Source organism: Felis catus, chromosome E2 (genome assembly GCF_018350175.1).
Source record: "Felis catus isolate Fca126 chromosome E2, F.catus_Fca126_mat1.0, whole genome shotgun sequence".
NCBI classification, from domain to species: domain Eukaryota; kingdom Metazoa; phylum Chordata; class Mammalia; order Carnivora; family Felidae; genus Felis; species Felis catus.
The window spans coordinates 22098806-22114681 of NC_058382.1; the positions used below are offsets into that span (position 1 = coordinate 22098806).

At 46.2% G+C, this 15876-nt stretch overlaps 1 protein-coding gene across 14 annotated transcripts in view; it reads right to left on the minus strand.

Annotated features, from left to right (window-relative positions):
- The window catches only part of ZNF536 (zinc finger protein 536), a 438080-nt gene that overhangs the window by 182800 nt on the left and 239404 nt on the right, over nt 1–15876 (minus strand). The window lies entirely within an intron of this gene.

The window sequence follows — 15876 nt, forward strand, 5'->3', positions numbered from 1 at the left end:
GAGGACAGGTCAATGGCCAACGCTAGGGAGAGACGGGCCCACCCGTTCTGAAGGAGGGGGTCGGCTATGCCCGAGTCTCTGTGGAATGTCTTCGTGGGCAGCTCACAGCCGCCTGCCCTTCCTCCCCAAAGCTCTTGCTGCAAGATGTGCCACCGTGAAGGGAACACGAGGCAAGCCGAAGCCTCTGGGAAAGGGTCTGCCCTCCAGCTGCACAGGTAGTACAGGGCCATCAGAGGCTGGCTAGGTGGCCGCTTTCCGGCCAGGTCTGCGAGTGCCAGCCCATCACCTGGGTGTTCCTGTCTGGCGTGTGCTTGATGCCCATGCCCCTCTCTGGCACATTAACAATCTGTGTATTCATTTATCAGCAGTACATTTTGAATTGTATATTTATGGCACAGTGCACTTTTCATAGCTGAAAATTAATGAACATGCCTTTCTCATAACAAACAAGCACCTGGCTGCAGAGTTAGTAATCGGAAACAGATTTATTTTTATTAGTGTATATGTGGGCAAAATTTCTATTTAAAAAAAGGGGGGGTACGCTGAAGTTTCAGTGATATGGATGCAGACTGCCAGTGTACACTCCTGGTTCGTAAACTCCCACTTCCCATCTCTCCCCGCAACACCATCGGGTCAGGAACAGCGATGATACCTTGAAAGAGAACGGAGTCATTGGTTCGCGAAGCCCCACTCACCTTGATAAAGGTGAGGCTCTCTGCCACGCACTACCCGCCGCGGGAAAATACCGTGTCACCAGTGACCAAAGGAAGAAGGAAATTAGCCATCCAACGGCTTTCCGCCGATTTCTGCTTCGGCCCCCAACCAAGTCTCCAGATGCGGTCATGCTTCAGACCAGCAACGCCTCTCGCAGGTTTAGTCCCTCCGGGTTCAGTTACTTGGGAGGGGACTTTAATCCAGTCATTAAAGGCCACCACACACATGCCAAACACACACATTTAGTCACTGAGGAAGAGCACGATCACGGTTTCCTTGGCGGGGTGTTATGATAAGGTCTCAAAAATGGACCGCAGGAGCGGGTTCTCAGAGCTAGCCTCGCCTCTCTTTCGGCGAGGGTGTTCTATCCTTTCCAAGCCGGGGCGACTACCTCTCTGTCACACGTCACTTCTAAGCCGGGCCGGTGTCCCCTCGCACACCTGGCCCTCAGCCCCCTCCGGTCCTCTCTGTGGGCTGCAAAGTCCACACAGCCTCAAGTCTATGTAATTAAATCACATCGGCCTCATACCCGTGCTTCTCCACCATGGTGTGGCACCTAATTAAGCTTCCTTGGGCAAACTTAGCTAGGAACTCAGTCTTCTCTTCAGCAGAATGGGGTCTCAGTGCTTCACCCAGCCCCTCGTCACACGCCAGGCAGTGGGATTCGCACACAGAGAAGGTAAACAGAGAGACGGAAGAAAGGTCACCCTTATGGCTACTGCCCCAGTCTCCCTCCTCCGGGATGGGCCTCCCTTTTCTGGAAACTTCTCTTTCCCAGGCCACCCATGGGTCTGCAATGGTAGTCAGAGGGTGCTACCTTAAGCCTAGACCACTTCTTCTGCCTCCAGCGCCCCTTCTCACCCCACGCTTCTGAAAACTGGGGGACCCATTGAACACCCTTCCCCTCCTCAGGCGGTTAGTGAATGGCGAGCAAGGGCCCTGGGGACACCAGCCACCTCATGGCGCTCGGCTATGTCCCCAGGCCTGGGAGGGTTCGGTTTGCAATGGGGAACTGGTGGCCAGTCACCTCCCTGTCTAAACTGTTGGGCGCAGTGCTGCAGGTGCCTCTCGACAGCTTATGAGAGATGCTTCACTCCATCATTTCATCACCAAGGATGGGCCACTGATCACTCGAAAGGTGCCAGAGTGCACAGGACAGCAAACAGATAAGACTCCTGCCCTCTTGGGTCTTGAAGTTTCATGGGTGAAGAAAGACATTAATCAGATAATTACCCAGACAACTGTCATGATGACAGCTAAACATGGTGACAGAAAAACATGGGCAATTCTAGGATCATAGCACAGACGATCGATCCATTAAAAATTTGAGCCACCTGGGGCGCCTGGGTGGCTCAGTCGGTTAAACATTTGACTCTTGATTTTGACTCGGGTCATGATCTCAGGGTTTGTGAGTTGGAACCCCGAGTTGGGCTCTGGGCTGACAGTGTGGAGCCTGCTTGAGATTCTCTCTCTCCTTCTCTCTCTGCCCCACCCCTGCCTGCATGAGTGTTCTCTCTCTCTCAATATAAATAAATAAACTTAAAAAAAAAATAGGGCCACCTGCCTCTTTGTCTCTGTTAGTTTCACCTACTAGATAAAAACAGTCCTACAACTTTAGCCTTAAATGATCATATTTGGTAGCGTTTCAGCTTCCTCTGACTGTTTCTCCTTGGATTACCTTCTAGTTAATCTTTTAACCTTCCCCTTGTCATCTTGTGTTTCTCTTTGTGGTACCTTTTAATTATGGTTTCTTAAGGTCTTTGTCACCGCTTTTCACACTTTACAACTTCATCTCGGTGAAGTTTTATCCTTTTTTCTTTTTTCATAGATTTATTTGTTTTTGAGGGGTGGGGGGAGAATGAGTGAGGGAGGGGCAGAGAGAGAGGGAGACAGAAAATCCCAAGCAGGCTCTGCACTGTCAGCGTGGAACTCACCAACCATGAGATCCTGACTTGAGCAGGAATCAGGAGTCAGACGCTTAACCGACTGAGCCACCCAGGCGCCCCAGGTTTTGTCTTTTTAAAAATCTCTAGCTTCTGGCCCTGTCTATTCTGGGGGTGGGCATTTCATTTTAAAAACTTGTTAACGGCATTTCATCGTCTTACCATCTCAGGCTGGTTATTTGAAATCCTGTTATCTTTTCATCTTACCCTAGTCAGTCTGATCTTTCTCACTGTTCCCTACTTCAACTTCTAGCTTGTTCCCAATACTCTAATCTCTGACTGGTATCTGTTATTTTTTCTTTCCTTTTCCTTTACTTTTGTCATTTCATTTTGCTTTGCATTTGTATCTTGTAAGCTAGATGTCTTTGGTTCCACGAGCAGGTGAGAAGCCCTGCACAGGGGCGTCACCCTTACCTCCGGGTGACGTCCGTCGTGTGGTTGGTGCCTGTCCCTCCCACTGGCCCCGAAGCCGGCCCCTAGTCCCCCTCACATGATGCCTGTCTCCTTGGATGATGATGATCCCTGAGACACACACCTCCTGAGCAAGTAACCGGCGGAGGGCGCGGGCAACAAAACCTCGGAGCAGGGACACATAACCCTCGCCCGGCTATCCTTCCACGCTGGTCCTCCTTGGCCCCGCGTTCATCTGAGGTTCTGCCACAAGCTCTCAGACCCCAGCTGTGCAGACACCAGCGAAGGTCCCGGCTGGGGAATCACCTGCCGCGTAGGGGCGTCAGGTCTGGAGAAACAGGTGGCGCCCCAAGCCACAGGCGCCGAGGTGGTGCCCTGCCCTGTGTGGCCTGTCTGCAGAGCGAACCCGGCGCGTCCTCCAGGCCCCACCTTGGTTTTGGTGCTGTCCCCAGCCACAGAAGTAGCTTCCTTGTTTGGGTTTGGTTTTACCTGATTATAAAACTGGTCATGTGATCATTGCAAAAGATCTACGTAAGGAAGGAAGTTATCGGCCTTAACTCTCCGACCCTGAGATAATCCTTCTTAACATTTTGCTTTATACCCTTTCAGATGTTTCTATGAAAAATTGCATACCTAAATATATTTTCATTTTTGCCAAAGAGGGGGGTCGTATTAGGCCAACGGCTTTGTAATCTGCTTTTGCCACTTCATAATACATTGTGAATATCTTTGCGTGTCGTAAATGCAGACCGACGCTATCATTTGCAATAACTGCACAGGATTCTATAGTAAGGAAATCACAGTTTCTGTAACCAATTTCTTTTTGAAGTACATTTAAATTGATTCCAAAATTTTACTACTATAAACTGGGCTGCAATGAGTATCTTTGGTCAAACATCTTTGATTATCTGAGATACATACGCATACACATATGTGAATAATTTCATAAAATAATTGCTAAGGCAACGGGTAGACATTTATTTGGGGGGCTTTGACATATTTGCCAAAGTATTCTCCAGAAACTTTGCATAAATACAAACACCTACTGGCAGACTAAGAGAGCATCTGATTTCTCCCAACCCTATACAGACAATACTCATTGTTATCAATCTTAAAACATCTTTGGCAGCCTGAGAAGCCAATACAGAAATAAATAAACCAAAACTATTTTTAATTGTTTTCTGAGATTGCTAATCGGGTGAAATATTTCCATATGTTTACTGACCATTTATTTTTCTTCCTCTGGGAATCACATGCTCACATTCTGAGGATCCTGTAACATGCTCATTACGAACAGATGTACTGGTGAAAGCTTCTTCAAACCTCAGCTTCCTTAGCCGCAAAATAGAGATAATAGAAATGTAAGTTTCGTGAGGGCAACAGTAGTATCTGTGGGGCCCAGAACAGGCGTGACAGAAGGCAGATATTCAGTGGATATTTGTTGGAAGGAAGGAAGGAGAGCGGGAGGGGTAGAGGAAGGGGAGGAATAACATCTTCCTTATTAAGCTGTGGAAACGGTGGTATTTGCAGGATGTTTCATTCAATTCCTGACATACAGTAAACACTCACTAAATAAGGGCTCTTAGGTGGGCATTTTGTTCTCTCTCAGTTGGGGTATTTATTATCTTTCTTACTGATTTGTGGGCATTTCCTCTCTATTAAGGATATTAACGCTCTACCAGTCAAACTTCCTAACTGGATTTTTTTTTTCCTATTTCTGAAAATAAAATAAGAGCCTTTTTCTGAAATTTAAAAATAATATGCACTCATGGTAAAAAAAAAAACTCCTAATAGCACAAAAACATATTTTTTTAATGACTAAAAATTATCCTCAATCCTATTGCCCAATTCGCCTGCAGAGAGAGAAAGAGAAGTCAAAAAACTAGAGAGAACAGTGGTGCAGGAACATTTTGGCCCAGGGAGCTGAGACTGGGAAAGTGGCGTCTTGCTTCCCAGGGACACTCACAGGTTCCTGACCCCAGCCATCCACAGGTGAGGCCCCCATCACTGTCCTGGCAAGTGGGGGGGGGGGTGATGAGGAGCTCTCGTACTCCTCAAATTCTTTTTGTTAAAGCCAACTTAGAGAACATTTCTATTGTTTCCACAAAGAATGGGGATTAAGATACTCTCCTAAATTTTCCATACATGGAATCATACTCTATCTGCTGTTTTGTAGCCCACTTTTTTCATTCAACAATATGTCACGGGCATCTTTCCAAGTCAGTAAATACAGGTCAGCCTCACGCATTTAATGGCTGCAAAGATTTCCTTTACTGTTCTTTGATTATTGACCGTTTGTATTTCTTCTTCTCTGAATTGCCTGCCCATGTCCTTTGACAATTTTTCTATTGGAGGATTTGTCTTTTTCTTATTGATTTGTGAGGGCTTTTTTCTTTGTACCAGGAATGTTAACCCGTTGTCTCTCATACACGTGGCAAATATTTTCTCCCATATTGTCTTTTACAGTTTAGGTTTGAGTCTGAAATATGTGTGTGTGTGTGTGTGTGTGTGTGTGTTTGCACGTGCACGCATACTGCTTAGAAGTGTTTAATTTTTATGCAGTCAAATTCATGAAAAAATACTTACTGAACATCACTATGCTAAGTGAACAAGTAGTAAAGTCTGCCAACCTTTACTCTTAGAGTTTCTGGCTCCGATGTTTTGACTAGCAAAGGCTTCCCCCTACGATTATAAAAATACTTACATTTTCTTCTAGGTCTTTATGTGTTTCTGTTTGTTTGTTTCGCATTTAACTTCTTGCCACATCTGGGATTTATTTTGGCCTAAAGAATGAGTTAGAAGTCCAAAATAAAAAGAAAAGAAAGAGAGAGGAAGAAAGAAAAAGAAGAAGAAGGACAAGGCTCAGCGTTCCTAAACAAATTCATCACTCGCCTCAGGGATTTTACCCCAGCGTCTCCTACTGCTTTGCTGGGTGAGGCCCATAGAATTCAAACTCCGCTGTCCAGCCGAACCCTCTTAGTTTGCTGGATGGGCAATAAAGGCACCTCAGATCTTTTGTCCTTTTTCCTAAGAAAATAATATATGATGAGAATACCTGGGTCCCTATCGGCTAACGATGACCTGATGAAGAGTCTCTCCCGTTAAATCTCCCGGCTGTCCCCCGGAGAGGATCCAGCCAAGGTGGCCCTCTCTCCCCACGGTGAACTTGGCCTGGCTGTCCAGTTTGATCTCTCTGACTAGTCACTATTTCCCATGGCGGGCATCCTGCCCCTGGTCACCTGCCACCCTGAGTGTAAGCGAATCTCCGCTCCCTGGCGCTACTCAGCCGAAGAGAACCCTTGTCACCTGCACCTCTGGCCAGCCCCGCCCTGTTCCCGAGCATACAGACCGACTACCAGAAACTGGCTCATCGTGTGCAATTTAGTTCAGAAAAGAGATCCGTCAGATTCAGGACCGGCAATTCACCTTGGAGTTACATTTTCATTTAGCTTCCCACCACTCAAGGCAAGTGGCTCAATTCTCCCTGGAGTGTATATGACACCTAAGGCATTTGGCCAGGTGGGTCCTTCAGGCAAAGAGCCGGATATGTCAGCTTGGTCCCTGTCAGCTGCAAGATTTTTGTCTACACTAGTTAGCGGATTCAACTCTTTCAGACTTTGCCTCCCCCCTCCCCCCCGCTCTTCTGCCCTCTGCCAAAATCCTCTGCAGGTTCAGGTGTCGCCCCTGGACCCCATCCCTGAGATCCCAGTGTGCAGATGAGCTCCCTAAGGACCGGAAATGACTCTGCCACTGGTGTGGTCCTCAGAGGTTCTGTACAAGATACGGAATTATTATGAATCAACTTCTATTTCCTCACTTACTTACTTACGTGAGCATCTCAGGGGTGCGTTACTCCTGGCATTGACTTGGTGTTTAAGAAGCAGGAACACTGAATTGGAGTTCACTTCAGTTTCATAAAATCAGCTCCCGACTGCTCAGGTGATGGAGAAGGCAGGGTCAGGGCCAATGGGAAGGGTTCAAATAGGACAGGGGAGACCAGCATGAAAAGGTGAAATGCAGCCATTGTGCCAGCAGAGATAGGAAATAGAGTTTCTGAGGGGCAGGATGTAGAAGCAAACACTAAGAGGATCTATAAAGTGTGTGCAGTGGGTAAGCGTCTGAGCTGTGACGTCAGATAATCCTAAACTGAATCAAGTATCTGCCATTTGCAAGCAAATGACCTCAAGCTTTTCACTTCTCCAAGCCTCGGCTTTCTTCTCAATAAACTAGGAATGACCATAGTCATGCTTACCATTTAGGGACATTTTGTGGAGCACATGAGATAAAACACCCATAGGGTTTAGCACTGTATCTGGAAAGTAATAAACTCTCCGTAAATATGAGTAGTGATTGTGGTTACTGGCATTCAATTGTTAATCCCTTTAGTAAGGCAGGGGGGTAGGTGGGAACCTTTTCAAAAAGGAAATAATCCTACCTGATACCCATATTTGGGGTCTAAGGCTCTGTACTCAGGGTAAAAGGCTAAACTTCTTCTGTGTGTCCGGGCCAGACCTTCAGTCACACATCCTGAATAAATCCCAAGAGGAAGGTCGATAAAAAGCTCAAAGCCAGCAAGGAGCTCAGTGAACAGCATCACACTCCCATTCCACAGATGGAAGGACTGAGGATCTGAGAGTGAGAAAGGTCCCACAGCAAGGTGGTGGTACTGCTAGGATGAGACTCAAAGTCCTTGCCTTTGTGGCCCATCTCTCCTCATTTTACTGAGACTGTTGGACCAGGGGCAGCCATGGGTTGTCGGAGCATCACCAAGCCACCCCAAGTGGAATTTAAGCCCACCCCAAGAAAACATGTGCTCCAAGGGAAATGATTTAAAACAATCTAAGAAACACTTTAGAAAAATATTAGCTATCTTAGCTCGGGCTGCTATAACAAAATATCATAAACTGGGCGGCTTCTCAACAGCAAAAATTTATTTCTGTCGTTCTACAGGCTGGAAGTCCAAGATCAGTGTGCCGACCTGATGTGGTTCTGATGAGAACATGCCTCCTGTCTTGGCGACAGTTGACTTCTCCTCATATCTTCCCATGGTGGAAAAGGAGCAAAGCAGCTCTCTGACTTCTCACAAGGGCACTAGTATCATTCAGGAGGGCACCACCCTCATGACCCAAAACCTCCCCAGAGCTCCATCTTCAAGTTCCATCACACTAGGGATTAGATTTACAAATGAAATTGGGGGGGACCCAAACATTTACTCCTTCACATGAGCCTCATGGGTTAAAGATGGCTGGCCCTCAAAGAAGGATTTGGAAGTACTTCTGGAGAGAGTGCCACCTTGACTTTGGATTCTGAAGACCCCTGTGGGCAGGCCCGCAGGCCCTTCTGGGATCAGTCACGGGAGGGACCTTCACCACATGCTCACTCACCCACCATCTTTCCCTCACCCCTGCCCGTTGCAGCCCCTGAGCAATGATCTCTACCAAACCCTTGCTGGATGTGCATTATCCAAGGCCAAGAGGAATTCAGGTCTCCAAAGACCTTTTTCTTCTCAGCCTTGAGGTCAAGGGAAGCTAAGAGAGCTAATGTGCCTGGAGAAGCCCAAATGTGACTGCTTTGCAAAAAAAAAATAAGACAGTCACGTAAAACTTTTAAAACGTGTAAGGCACATTTTGTGTAAGTCTGATGTAAAGTCTAAGATCGGGATGTTTGGAGATGCAATATAAAGTTACGTTATTAAAATAGTATGACATTCTAACACTCCACACATATATACATACACAGAGATAAGTCTCTTTTATCTGTATAGATAGGCCCTCAAAAAGGAGCAGATACTGTATATAGAAACACGTTTTTCTATTGATTGTGATTATATTATTGGAGATGAGCTCTTCTGGAAAAAGAGGTGGTCTTTAAATATATCAAGCATCATGCAATAATGTAGCAATTTATTAAGATTACACATTTTAAGTAAAAATTAGAATTCTATTTCAATGGCATTGAGAAAAAAAGAAGAAGAAGAAAAAGAAGAACCAAATATGAGTGAAAAATAGCCAGGCTTATTTTTGTTCTTGGCACTGTAACCTACAGGCGCAAATGAAAACAGCAATGACGACTCAGCCGAACAACATGGAGTGGCTGGGAGGCACAGTGGTCCCTCGCTGCCCACACCCCACAGTGTCCCACAGGCAGTGGTGCACCTGGGTGGGTGGGGGGGGCACCTGTCAGACAACTGTTGGGCAGTGGATCCAATTGCCCTGAGCCTCCGCCCCCTGCTGTGAAATGGGTGCCCTGGCACCCACCTCATCCAGACAGCCAGATGAGGAAATGAACAACTGGGGGAGCCCACACCTAACTGATTGCATATGGCGGACGGGGACGTGGCTAGAAGCTCAGCGAGTGAGACTTCTGGGGTTTCCCACTCATCCTGGTCCTGCTCAGGTCTTCCGTGTTGAGTCTCTGCATGACAAGCATGGGAATGCACACACACACACACACACACACACACACACTGTGTTCACACACACAAGCACAACCCCACCCTTAAACACTCGTATGTGCAACACTGAAGCGGTTTCCTTTGAAAAGCACTATCTTAAAATACAACAGTCCAACATAAGGCAGAGTCCTGTGGCCTCTCCTGGAGCACCATTTGGCCTCCTAGCCCCACACGGGGCACAGGGTAGGAGGGCAGGAGCTGTGCTGAGTCTAGGGCTGCATCGTAGGGCGCTGTGAAAATGAGGGATGCAAAGTCACATTTGAGTGCCTTCACTTTGAAAAAAGGAAGAAAACGTGGGCTTGAGTCAAAAGTCTCCTTTGGTGATAAAGATTACCGTGCAACAATAGAGCGAGATGTGTCAGAGGCTGCCCCTCTCTCATCCACACGGGATGCGTCCCCCTGCATGCTGGGTTATTGTGCATAAGGAATGACCTAGCCAATGGGAAGCCTATGGGTGGCTTATGCATGTTGTGATAAAATGTAAATGCACTAGAAAGGTCACGAGCAGAGTGATCATTACCATTGTGGAACTCTGACCAATTTGCCATTCAAGAGCATCATCGATGACTCAAGCCATTCACCGTGCCTCTTAAATACACACACCCGGGGGCACACCCACAACGGATGGGCATTGTGGCTGCCAGTGTCTCTCCATGTGTGTGTCAGCACCTGCAGATGCTGCTTCTCTGGCATTTAAGGAGAGGAAGGGGGAGGGGGAGGATTACCACAATGTCTACCGATTTGACCACTAATCCTCTACCTTGGAAAGGACGTTCAAGCCTCTGAGCCAAGCTCCCCCAGAGGGCACGCACTTTGGGGTAGAACCCACTCACTCTCACCCCTACACAGAAGGAGGCTACACCAGCATCACAGAACACAAGACTGCCCTTGCCCCCATGGAGACCCAGCTCACCACAAGGAAAGCCCCTGCTCTGGGCCAGCCTCAGACAGTCACTGTCACATGTATCCACAGTGACCTTGAGCATCAAGGGCATTCAAAAGGCCCAGAACTGTGCCCTCTGAGCCCCCCATCTTTACATTTGGCCTCCCAAATGTCACTTCCTACCCACTAACTGCCTCTGCTGCCTTCCCCCATCTGCAGTTCCAAGAGCAATGAAATGAGGGATTTGTTCATTCAAACAACAAATTTTCACTCACACCCATTCTATGCAGCTCCCCATGCTGGTGTTAATCAACCCACAGCTCACTGCCCAGACCACTGCTGTGGAATAGGACGAGTATATGGATCATTAGCTGCCTCCTCTCTCCTCCTCATGGAGGAAACACTAAGAGCCTTAAAAAGATGTTTGTGAAGGCCCATGGCATTCCCAGGAGTGATCATGTAGGCTGGTGCAGGATAGGGCAATGCAGGAGAGCTTCCTGGAAGAGGTGGCCATCCGGCTGAGCCTTCAAAGATAAGTAGAAGTTTGACAAGTTAAGAGGGCAGAAGACATTCCACAGAAAGGAAATGGAGGGTATAAATGGACTAAAGTGTTTCCAAAATAAGCCAGTCCCCTTTGCATGAGTTCAGGGCATGGGGAAAGGGCCAAGGCCAAGAGCAGGAAGAGCAACCCAAGGTTCAGGTTCCCCTTACACCTGGACACTAGGTCCTCCAGAAGCCTCGTGAGAGTGCACATTCCTTCCTTCAGTAAGTTCATCCAACAAATATTTGTTGGATCCCAACTATGTGCCAGTCCCTGCATCGTGCATCTTTATGCAAAGTGTTGTCAGAACAGTCAGGGGACTGAAAATTATTTCTGCAACTGTATATCTTGATTCTCTCGACTGTTCTGACAAAGGCAAAGCACGCTACCCACAGCTGAAACCATCATCTCAACAGGCTGGCCTCCCTGCACTACCTCGACTGCAGTCTCTTGCTGTAACTTCTTTGGCTTCACATCTTGCTTCCGTGAGCACATATCCTTCCTGCTGCTCCGTGACACAGCACACTGGGTAATCCACGACCCGTTCACATTGTGAATCCCAGCCTGATGAGGCTTTGGAGCCCGGAGGATTTTCTTCAATCAGAAATACCTATGAAGAGCCCCCTAGGCTGAGACTGAGTCAGGAAACCAGTCCCAAGTTCCACTGTGAATGTGTAACCTTGGGCAGGTCCTTTCTGTCCTGCCAGTGAAATAATATATTTAATATTATATCTCCCCACCCAATATTCTATAATTCTATAGACAGTTGCCTTTCTCTCCACTTGTTACACCAGTGTGCCTACTTGCTTGTTCAGAGATGAGCTCAGTTTCCTTCCAGAACCCTCCTTGCACTCTCTTTGTCTCATACAGCACAGGATCTGTTTATTCATTTGCCCAACAAATGTTTATTGAATGCTAAGTAGCAGATACCACTGCCGGCATGGGGGGCAGAGCAAGCAGACAGAACTTCCTCCCCACCCCCACCCCCACCCCCGCCAACCCCCGGAGCCTATCACCTTCTCTGAACTGCCAGGATGTCTTCACTTGGCATCTCGCGCAGCATTACCTACATTTCATAGCCAAGGTCTTATTTTCTCGTGTCTTTCCATGAAGAAACATGCACATAGTGAGCCCAATTAAGTAATATAATACAGGAAGTACAAAGAGTTTACAAGACTTACTCAGTGCCTCAATGCTACAAAACATAGCTGGGCAAGGACCAAAGTCTTCTGGCTCTTGGCCTAGCTCACAGTCACCTGCTGAACAGTTTTTGGCCACGATGTGTAATCACAGGAAACATCCACTAAATCCATGCCCGTGTGGTTAGTGGTACATAGAGGCATCTTTGAGCCCTTAAAGAAGACTCTCAAAAGGGCCTGTAGAGCCCAGAAATAAAGCCAAGCATATATAGTCAACTAATATCTGACGAGGGAGCCAAGAATACTCAATGGACAAAAGACAGCCTGTTCAATAAATGGGGCTGGGATAACTGGATAATCATATGTAAAAGAATGAAATTGGACCCCTACCTTATGCCACGCACAAAAATTAACTCAAAATGGATTAAAGACTTAAATGTGAGACCTGAAACCAGGAAAGTCCTAGAAGAAAACACAGCAATAAAGCTGCTTGCCAATGGTCTTGGTGATGATTTTCTGTAGAGGACACCTAAAGCATAAACAACAAAATCACAAATAAACCAGTGGGCTATGTAAACTATAAAGCTTCTGCACAGCACAAGAAGCCATCAACAAAGTAAAAGGACAACCTACTTCCTATTTATGGGAAAAAATATTTACAAACCTATATATCTGATAAGGGGTTAGTATCTAAAATATATAAAGAACTCCTACAATCCAATAGCAAAACACCAAATCACCTAATTTAAAAGTGAGCAAAAAACCTGAATACACATTTTTCCAAAGAAGACATACAAAAGGCCTATAGGTACATGAAAAGGTGCTCAAATCCCTAATCATCAGGGAAATGCCAAAAATCCTGATATCACCACACACCTGTGAGGATGGCCATTATCATGAAGATAAGAGATAACAAATACTGGCAAAGATGTGGAGAAAAGGGACCCTGTGCACTGTTGGGAATGGACACTGTCACAGTCACTGTGGAAAACAGTATGGAGGATCCTCAAAGAATACAAATAAAACTATCATATTATCCAGCAATCCCACTTCTGGGAATATATCCAAATGAAATGAAAATACTGACTCAAAAAGATATCTGTATCCCCCACGTGCATAGCAGCACTATTTACAAACAGCTAATACATGGAAACAACCTAACTTGTCCATCAGTGGATGGATAAAAGGATGGATAAAAAAGACACAATATATATACATAATGGAATATTATTCAGTCATAAAAAAGAGGAAGTCCCACCATCTGTGAAAACATGGATAGACCTTGAGGGCATTATATAGGCTAAGTGAGATAAGTCAGACAGAGAAAGGCAAACACTATACGATTTCACTTACATGTGGAATCTAAAACAAAAACAAAAAGAGACTCCCAGAAAAGGAGATTAGACTTGTAGTTACCAGAGGTGAAGGGTGGCGGAAGGGGGGAATTGAAGGAAAGTGGTCAAAAGGTACAAGCTTCCAGTTAGGAGACAGGTGAGTACTTGGGATGCATGACCACAGCACTGCCGTGTGATGTAAAGGAAGGTTAGCAAGCGAGTACATCCTAAGAGTGCCCCTCACCAGGTGAATTTATTTTTCCTTTTTTCTTTCTTTTCTTTTTATTGGCTCTACATGAGACGATGGACGTCAGCTGAGCCTATCGTGATCACTTCACAATATGTGTAAATGCTGTACATCTTCAACTTATGGTGATGTATGTCAACTATTTTTCAATAAAACTAGAAAAAAACTGAGGGGTACCTGGTGGCTTAGCTGGTTAAGTGTCTGACTCTTAATTTTGGCTCGGGTCAAGATGTCACAGTTTGTGAGATCAAGCCCCGCGTTGAGCTCTGCGCTGACAGCCTGAAGCCTGCTTGGGACTGTCTCACTCCCTCTCTCTCTGCCCCTTCCCCACTTGTGTTCTCTCTCTCTCAAAAATAAATAAACATTTTAAAAAACTAGAAAAAATGAAAAATAAAGGTGAGAAAGAGAGGCTCTGGAAGTTACTTTGGGCTGTGCCACGTATCCCACTTTTATGCCATGCGTTAGACCGAGAGACAGATGGAGCCTTTGTGCTCCTGGACGCTGAGCTCCAAGGGTACATGGGACTGGTCAGAAGCATCATCACTACTTGTACCTTAAAGTCACAAGGTCAACTGTCACACTCCTCAGACAACAGATTCACCTCCGCCTTACCCGAGAGGCTTCGAAATCCAAGCAGAAAGAAAGGGCTACGTGCATTTCCAAGGCTGAGAAAAACGACTGTGACTCTGTAAGGTGTCCAGTGCTCCTGGGGACGACAGCTGTCCCTGGCGCAGACTGTGCATGTGCTGGGACCCCAGCCTTTAGCTTGAGTGGTCCAGTCGTAACTGCTCCTCCCAGGGGTCTACCAGTCACCCCTGCGTCCCTGTCGGCCCTCTGTGCGGATTCCCAGGCCAATTCTGTTCTCAATTCAGAATCAAATATCCCGGTTTTTCTAAATAACGTTTCTAGGTACAACGAACTATTCACGTGTTCTAGACCTTTGTTGAAGAAGTTTTTGATTTTAGGGGGGAAAAAAAGGCTAAGTAGAGGAAAGAATAATGAGGAGAAAGGCAGAGTAGCTCGGATGCCTGATCTTCCTGTGCGGTGACCATTCCCTCCAAGGCTCTGGGAAGAGTTGCAAGCTCCCCAGGTATGAGGAGAATCACAGAAAACCTGAGCCCCTCCTAAACTTGAGATGCTTAACACATCATTTCTGCCTGATGCGCGGCATTCAGAATTTCATGGAGCCTAGAGGGACGTCTGAGCCAGGACCTGGTGCGGGGGAACATCCACAGCGCAGAATTTAAGAGACCTCAGCATGATCACATGTTGCCTTCTCGAGACTTCCAAACACGGCCAACCTCTGGTGTGTCTCTGAAGGACGGGGCTGGCTCCAAAGAACTCTCAGTCCTACCACAAACACAGTGAGTGATGTGAGAGTTTGAATTTCTACCACCTGGATGCTCTAAAAGGTTCCAAATTATGGATTTGTTTTTCTTCTTTCTCTTGGTCTATGTGTCTATAAAATGAGCCTTTTAATCCAGCAAAGCTTGTCACATTTTCAATTTCTGTGCTAAGTAAAACAACAAAAAGTAAATTAGTGTTGCGTATGTAATGGACATTAGAAAAAAAAGTCTGAAGGAAATTCTATTAAGCCCACTGCCTGGTTACCTCGTTCTTAACATGGGTATGCCTGCTTCTAAAGCAAAGCCTTACATTTTCTCTAACAAAGGTTTGACGTTCACTAAAATGTCAGCTAAAGTTGCCAATAAATACTCACGGCTGGTGACTGGGCAGGGAGGGAAGGTTTAGTTACCCACGTTTTCATTAGTACACATGCTGACGAAAAAAAAATCTTTTAGTACAAAGTCATGACAGCTGCCCAGAACTATTTGTGCTGAGGGATGGGCAAAAGAAAGAAAGAAAGAAAGAAAGAAAGAAAGAAAGAAAGAAAAGGAAAAAAAGTGAGTAATAGCAAGGAAGATATTTAAGGAAAGCAATGATTGAACTTTAAAAAAATACTGCAGACTCAAAATGCTGGCGGCAGGCTGACTGCTATTTTAACCAAAGCCGCTGATTTCTGAGAGGTCTTCTGCTTTTACATATTTACGTCTTGCAAATGTTGGGCGTTATGGCGCTGAAATAGGTGTGGCTGACTTTGAAATTCAAGCTCATGGCGTCTGTGGTCCATGAACCCGTCCCGATAGGGCTGGCTAGTCAGAAGCAAAACTGGCTAGTTATGAAACTACCATAGTATATGCTTTATCTGC